The sequence below is a fragment of the Poromitra crassiceps genome (genome assembly GCF_964638095.1).
Source record: "Poromitra crassiceps genome assembly, chromosome: 4".
In the NCBI taxonomy this organism is placed as follows: Eukaryota; Metazoa; Chordata; class Actinopteri; order Beryciformes; family Melamphaidae; genus Poromitra; species Poromitra crassiceps.
The window spans coordinates 43,081,792-43,089,291 of record NC_139626.1 but is presented as its reverse complement, the minus strand read 5'-3'; the positions used below and the strand labels follow the sequence as shown (position 1 = coordinate 43,089,291).

The 7,500-nt window shown below is 45.6% G+C and overlaps 1 protein-coding gene across 1 annotated transcript in view; it reads left to right on the top strand.

Annotated features, from left to right (window-relative positions):
- doc2g (double C2-like domains, gamma) overlaps nt 1-7,500 on the top strand; it is a gene marked incomplete at both ends in the record, with an annotated part of 49,619 nt that overhangs the window by 28,065 nt on the left and 14,054 nt on the right. The window lies entirely within an intron of this gene.

Genomic DNA, 7,500 nt, shown 5'->3' with positions numbered 1-7,500 from the left:
TTTTTTCCGGATCCGCTTGCGTCTGACAAGATTACATGGACGTGAGTCTGTTCAGGCAGCCGGACTGGAGGTCGGACTGCATCTGCTGGACATTGCGCTTAAGCCCCTCCCCCCCGACTCCACAAGCGAGCGAGCGAGAGGGCGCGGTTCGGTGGTCGAGGAAGGTCGAGAGTGAATGAAGAGAGAGAGAGAGCGGTGAGCTAAAGCTGCCCCGACGTCTTTGTCAGCGTGACACAGACACAGATTAGCCGAGATACTGTATGCGATCATGATCTCGCGAATCCAGCTGCCTCGCACGGTTAACCAAGTTGTTTTATTTGACTAAATACAAGTTGTTTTATTTTTCAAATTAGCCGACTTTTGGTTTTAAATTTACATTAAACGTTTGCACAAACGTAAAAACAACAACATGGTAACAACAACGTTACCATGTAGCCTAACAATTTTGCAGCGTTGCCATGTATCAATTGTACAGGCGTTATTGTGAAACTACAAAGAACATAGCTTCGAACAATTTTAGAGGCATTATTGTGAAAATATCATGTAAAAACTATATATTACGCTGTGGGCCAATGTTGCTATGACACAATTTGCTGTGAGACTGCGTTCTTCTTCTTCCTCTTCTTCTCTGTTCCCTCCTTTCTGACTTGTCTCTTCTCTCTCTCCTCTCGCTCGGCATCTTTTACATGTACCAGCTGTTTCTCTCTCTTTCAGCATACATGCTTCTCTTGCTTCTGATTTCTGGCACTGTTTGTTTGTTTGGCTGTTTCGTCTGCCAGAGTTTTCCTTCTCTTCTCATGTTTGAGACTCTATATAGGCTCTATCCATCACAAAGAGCCTTGGTGTACCTTGGTTCAGTCGTCCGGGAGTCTGCAGAGTATACGCTGCTCTCTTAACACATCCCTTTGTGAGTTTCACTGCAGCGTCAACATCATTACAGCGCTGTAGTTTATTTTCAATCAGAGCGTTTTTTGGGTGAAAGCACCGCTGGCATGGGTGATTTACGCCTCCAGTGTATCTACTGAGCAATTAAATGGTAATAACTGTAATATCATATAATGAATTTGCTTAGTGACTTACTGAATTGTCAGAGCGGCAATATCCTCCAGCTGTAAAACCGGCAACCCTCTCAAGGGAACTGTAACTAAATCCCATCTGGATGCCAGTCTCCCCACCCATGCTGTGTGTGTGTGTGTGTGTGTGTGTGTGTGTGTGTGTGTGCGCGTGTGTGTGTGTGTGTGTGTGTGTGTGTGTGTGTGTGTGTGCGCGCACGTGTGTGTGCGTGTGTGTGTGTCCAGAAGGCTTTTCCGATTGGCCTTTCCTCTCTCTGTGACTCTCCCTCGGTCTGCAGAACCCGTTCGAAGTGGCACAAGGTCAGAATGATCTCAGAACCAATTTGTCTCTCATTTAAAAAGGCAAATTAGCCGTTTAAAGACTAAATGAGTTTACTTCCTGCAGGAGGGCGTCGTCCTTCTCCCCGGCTCTTGACACATTACAGAAAATACTAAAACACTAATATTGGGTCCGACCCACGACGCGTCCCCGCTTCCTAACGCTATGCAAAAGTGAAGCCAAAATTCCGTCAGCTACCAATTAGCCATTTTGATGCCGTCATATGACGAGCATTTGAACATACATCAGCGTAACAACAGAACATACATCAGATAACAACGACCTAAAATGATCATCTTTGCGAAAAATGTAGGCTATTAGTCGTGTACTTTGCTTTTTTAGTTTGGCTCATGTCCTATCCGCTAACATGGAGCGGGTGGGATTTATGACCTATACTGGGACCAGCCACAATTATACAATTAGAAGGACAGAGTACAGATTCCATCTTTATTAGTCACAGACACCGACAGACACTGAAATTTATCTTCTGTGTTTGACCCATCCTGGCTCGTCCTTCATGGTCAGGCCAGGAGCGGTGGGCAGCTGCAGTGAAGCACCCGGGGACCAACTTCTTCCAACCATCGCTGGTCAGACGATGATCATGCATGTTTTTAGTGGGGGGTTCTATATGGAGGAAACACCAGGGGAGCACAGGGAGAACATGCAAACTCCTCACGAGATAACCCACCTGAGCACAAGGGGGTGATCCAGATGTTTTTGCTTCACTTTTGAGGAGCTGTCATGACAACCATAATTTATACAGTCTATGGTCCAGGCCCTGCTATAAAAAGAATCTGATATGAAAAAGTTTAAAACATGAGATGTCAGGTGTTTCCTGCTGACTAAGCACACAGTCTCTCCCTCCCTCCCTCTGTATGGATGTGTGAAGTGTAGAGTGTGAGTATGGCGGTGCTGTTTAGAGGGTTCCTACGCAGGTCTGGAAAGTCTGGAAGAGTAGGCTATTAAAATGTATTTCATAATTTCCAGGTCTTGAATAGTTTGGGAATTTGAAAGCCCTAGAAATGAGCGAGTGCTTCGTGCGGGTTCCCGGCATCGATCGGATGAACGGTTCTCAAGATAAACCGCTTTCTGTGTTGCCAGTAGGTGGCGCTATGACTATGCGTGTGTCCGAAATTGGACACCACACTCCGTTGGGTTCCCAGCACAGCGCACTTCCCAAGGTTGAAGTCGATCGGATGAACGGTTCTCGAGATAAACCGCTTTTTTGTGTTGCCAGTAGGTGGCACTATGACTATGCGCATGTCCGAAATTAGGGCACCGCCCTCTGTCAGCTTCTCTGCAGCGCACTCCGCAAGTGTGAAGTCAATCAGATGAACCGTTCTCGAAAAACAAAGCTATTTTTATGTTGCCAGTAGGTGGCGCTATGACTATGCGCATGTCCAAAATTGGGTACCGCACTCCGTCGGATCGATCAGATGAACGGTTCTCAAGTTAAACTGCTTTTTGTGTTGCCAGTAGATGGCGCTGTCGACACTTCACGGAATTTGGCACTGCACTCCGTCAGGTCCCCCTAAGCTCACTCTCCAAGATTGGAGGCGATCGGAGCAACCGTACGCCTTGCAACTCCGGACAGACTGTCAATGGGACAGACAGACATACATATACCAACAGACATACAACTCCCCTGTTATAGGACTGTAGTAGTAGGATGTTTGGAAAAGTATGGAGGATGTTGTGGTTCAGGTTCGATACACACATTAATTATAGCTTTTATATTGTTATAGACTGTGCAGAGTGTAGACCTTTATATACTGTATATCTCAGTGTTGTAGACACATTTTGAGAGCACAGTTTTTGTTGATGTGAAGAATAATGTTCAGATAGAGAGATGCTCTTATTACCCAACCGCTGTCAGCGTGCATTATATCAAATACATACCAAAATCAAATCCAGTCAACAACATATAGCGTCTGGGGAAAATATGGATTTTTAAAATAGAAACCGTGTGTGGAACCCTCTGTATATATATATTCGGCTCTCTTCTCCCCAAAACTGTAACTTGTTTGCTCCATCGCATTGTTTTTGCATTTCTTTGTCAGAACTTTGCTCGTTTGGTTTCTTTGCCCTCTTTGCCTCGTCTCTCCCTGTCAATTCTCTCAGTGTGGTTTCTCTCTCTCTCTCTTTCAAGGGGATGCTCTCTCTCCCCCTCTCTCTCCTTCTCTCTCTCTCCCTCCCCCTCTCTCTCTCTCCCTCACAAGCTGTCAAGCCTATGCAGAGGCATTACATTAGGGGGCAGTGGCTGAAATGACAAAAAGAGAGTGTGGTACAGACAGGCAGTGGGTGCAGGGTGCTTGTTGTCATGCAGGGCACACTTATATTCTGCTTGTGGGGTGAACTTTTCTTTGCCATACTGTTGTTGTTGTTTTTAGGGATTAGAGATTGTTTTGTAGGCTACCGTATAGACTACAGTAGGTCCAACATAACATGCATAAATTGTCCTTGCCTGTTTGAAGAGTGCCTCAGAGAACAATATTGTTAACAATATTATTGTTAATCATATGTATCATGTATCATATGTATCAGAGCTGGGCACGTTACTGTGGAAATGTAATAAGTTACTCTTTACTTATTACTCCTTCAAAAAGTAAAAATAAGGGTTATTGTTGTTATTATTATTATGACTAATTATGATTATTATTATTAATAATAATAATAATAATAATAATATAGTAATTACTGTCCAACACTGATCATGATACACAGAGATACACAGTAAGGTATTATCAATCTGGAAGCTGCTAAAACGTTACAAGCGTATGGCCCAAAAATATATAGCTAATTACTCTACTGTATACAAGGCCAAACCTACTTTTTAAGGACATTTTTCAATAAACTGAAGAAGATAATCCCCCCTATCTCCCTGGACCAGCCTTCCCCGTTCTGAATTATTGCTCACATTGAAGTTTCTCCAGCAATTCAAGCATAGTTTGGTTGCTGCTGTATTGAATATTTTTTTTATTTATATTGTCATTATTATTAATGTTTCTATCAATAGATTTTTTTATTATGGAAATTGAAATCCCCCCCTGTGCGTCGTCTGAGAGCCATATGTGAGATTTGATTTCTCAGCAGCACCCCGACTAACACCCGTTCACCTGCAGCTGGATGAACAGGCCGCCCCACTCCCCACCTCCCCGCCATATTATTTTGTTGAAGGCATTTTGGCAGGCTGGCCACAGTAGGCAACAGATAATTGGAAGATACATGTACAGTAGACGCTGGTTATCTTATGACATTTAAACACAATAGATTTCAAACGAATCTGCGGCTGGCAACAAGTAATAGTTTGGTAACATCAGATTAACTAAAATGGCTTGAACAACATTGCAATGGCTTGGGACACAAACAATGAGATAGGTAGTGGATGTTGAGTTTATGTAGGTACAATGAGCTTATGTGGTGGCTCATTTTAGCATTACTAACTCCCAATCAGAGACTGAGGAAATTCATATTACTGTTAGGTTACCAAATAAAGTTGTGGACATCTGGACATACGCTGATAATGGAGCTCCCTTCGTCAAACTCGGTTGACAGTAGACAGAGAACAGCATTCAATTCAATCATGACTTACTACACTACAGTACCAGTTAAACATGCATTTTTTTGCCTTAATGGAAAGGCAATGGGAAATAATTCATACATAGGCATCAACTTCACTACAGTAACCCTATTGTTTTTCTAAGAAACACATTTCAAGCATTTAAGCATAAGCCTTTAGATCAAAATGGCTTTAAGATCAGGAAAAACATAATCCATTCACACACAGTCGCGTGTGTCCAAACGATTCACTGGTAGTATACACAATTAGTGTTGAAGAAATGTTCTCTTGAATATATTGAAAGGAGTATTATGTCAGAGATGCACACAGCAGGAAGCTACACGCACTTCTTCAAAGAAAAGAAAAAGAGATTCCACTACTTTCAGTAGTCACTGAAGTAGAGTAAAAAAGCAACAGAGTATCTCTTAAGTTAGCTTCCATAGACGTCTCAGAGACGTCCAAGAACCACAAGACCTCTGGCATAGTAGGTTATGGCACAAGGGATACCGTGAGGTGAACATACATCGTGAAACCGGCACCATGGCTCCTGCGTTACATCGCTGGCTTGCTGGGGGAAGCTAAGCAGATCTGGCTGTGGTCAGTCCTAGGACGAGAGACCATCTGGTACTGGAAGTGGTGTTGGAGGACCAGTAGGAGGTGCTCTTCCCTCTGCTGTCATGAATAATATTCCCATTTCCAATGCCCCAGGGCAGAGACAGGGCCCCCGTTCCATTAGTAGTTCCACTACCTGCCGTGCATCACCCAGGTGGGTGCTACACATCAGTGGTGGATGAGTTGAGCCACCCCCGGCCCCATACACACACACGCTACCCTGATATGCAAAGCGCTTTGGGTGCCTTACGCTATATAAATCTATTATTATTATTATTATTATTATTATTATTATTATTATTATTATTATTATTATCACTGTACTACTAGAAATCGTGCACGCGGTGAAATAAGACGTTCAACTCTACATGCAAGCAAGCATGCCAGTGAAGTTATCCCAGAGCCTACTGCTTTTCTGTTTGTCCTCCAAGGGTAGCCCATTCATAAGTTTCTTCCACAATTAGTTTTGCATGTTTTTGTTGTCAACTGTTGACTAAAGTCACAGTAATCTGTAATAACTATAACACGACACTATATTTCATATCAGGGAATAGGGAAATTTTACCAATGAGCCTAAGGCACAGTGACTCAAACCTCACCCCTCCTTCCTCTCTATCTTCTCGCATCCCTTTCCCACCTCCATCCCTCCATCCTGCACTTGCTGTCTTCCCGCTCTGGTGTGACAGCCCCAGGCCCCATCTCATGCATCAACTGTCAGGCCAGGACTAGTCACTGGCAGGGCCCATCTCATGCATCAACTGTCAGGCCAGGACTCCTCACTGGCAGGGCCCATCTCATGCATCAGCTGTCAGGCCAGGACTCATCACTGGCAGGGCCCATCTCATGCATCAACTGTCAGGCCAGGACTCCTCACTGGCAGGGCCCATCTCATGCATCAGCTGTCAGGCCAGGACTCCTCACTGGCAGGGCCCATCTCATGCATCAACTGTCAGGCCAGGACTCCTCACTGGCAGGGCCCATCTCATGCATCAACTGTCAGGCCAGGACTCCTCACTGGCAGGGCCCATCTAATGCATCAACTGTCAGGCCAGGACTCCTCACTGGCAGGGCCCATCTAATGCATCAACTGTCAGGCCAGGACTCCTCACTGGCAGGGCCCATCTCATGCATCAACTGTCAGGCCAGGACTCCTCACTGGGAGGGCCCATCTCATGCATCAACTGTCAGGCCAGGACTCCTCACTGGCAGGGCCCATCTCATGCATCAACTGTCGGGCCAGGACTCCTCACTGGCAGGGCCCATCTCATGCATCAGCTGTCAGGCCAGGACTCCTCACTGGCAGGGCCCATCTAATGCATCAGCTGTCAGGCCAGAACTCCTCACTGGCAGGGCCATCTCATGCATCAACTGTCAGGCCAGGACTCCTCACTGGCAGGGCCATCTCATGCATCAACTGTCAGGCCAGGACTCCTCACTGGCAGGGCCCATCTCATGCATCAACTGTCAGGCCAGGACTCCTCACTGGCAGGGCCCATCTCATGCATCAACTGTCAGGCCAGGACTCCTCACTGGCAGGGCCCATCTCATGCATCAACTGTCAGGCCAGGACTCCTCACTGCATGGCGGCGAGAGGCTGGGGGAGTGAGATATCTCAGCGCCCGAACATCTTGACTTGGATTTATGCTGATGATGACCCCCAACCCAATGCCCTCTGGGAAGCCTTCTGTTGCCTCTTTTCTGGAGCGTATGCTGCTCTCACATCGGCACGATTATGATCTTGCATTGGGTTACTGTCTCTCACTCTCTCTCTCTCTCTCTCTCTCTCTCTCTCTCTCTCTCTCTTGCTGCCTTTGTACAAAATATCTTTGGCTCACAATTGACTCAGGAAGAGAATTTTGGCAAACTTTCTCTCAATCTTTGTTGCCGCCATTCACCCACTCACGCAAGGTTTAGCTTCCACAGCAGGGCGAGAGACA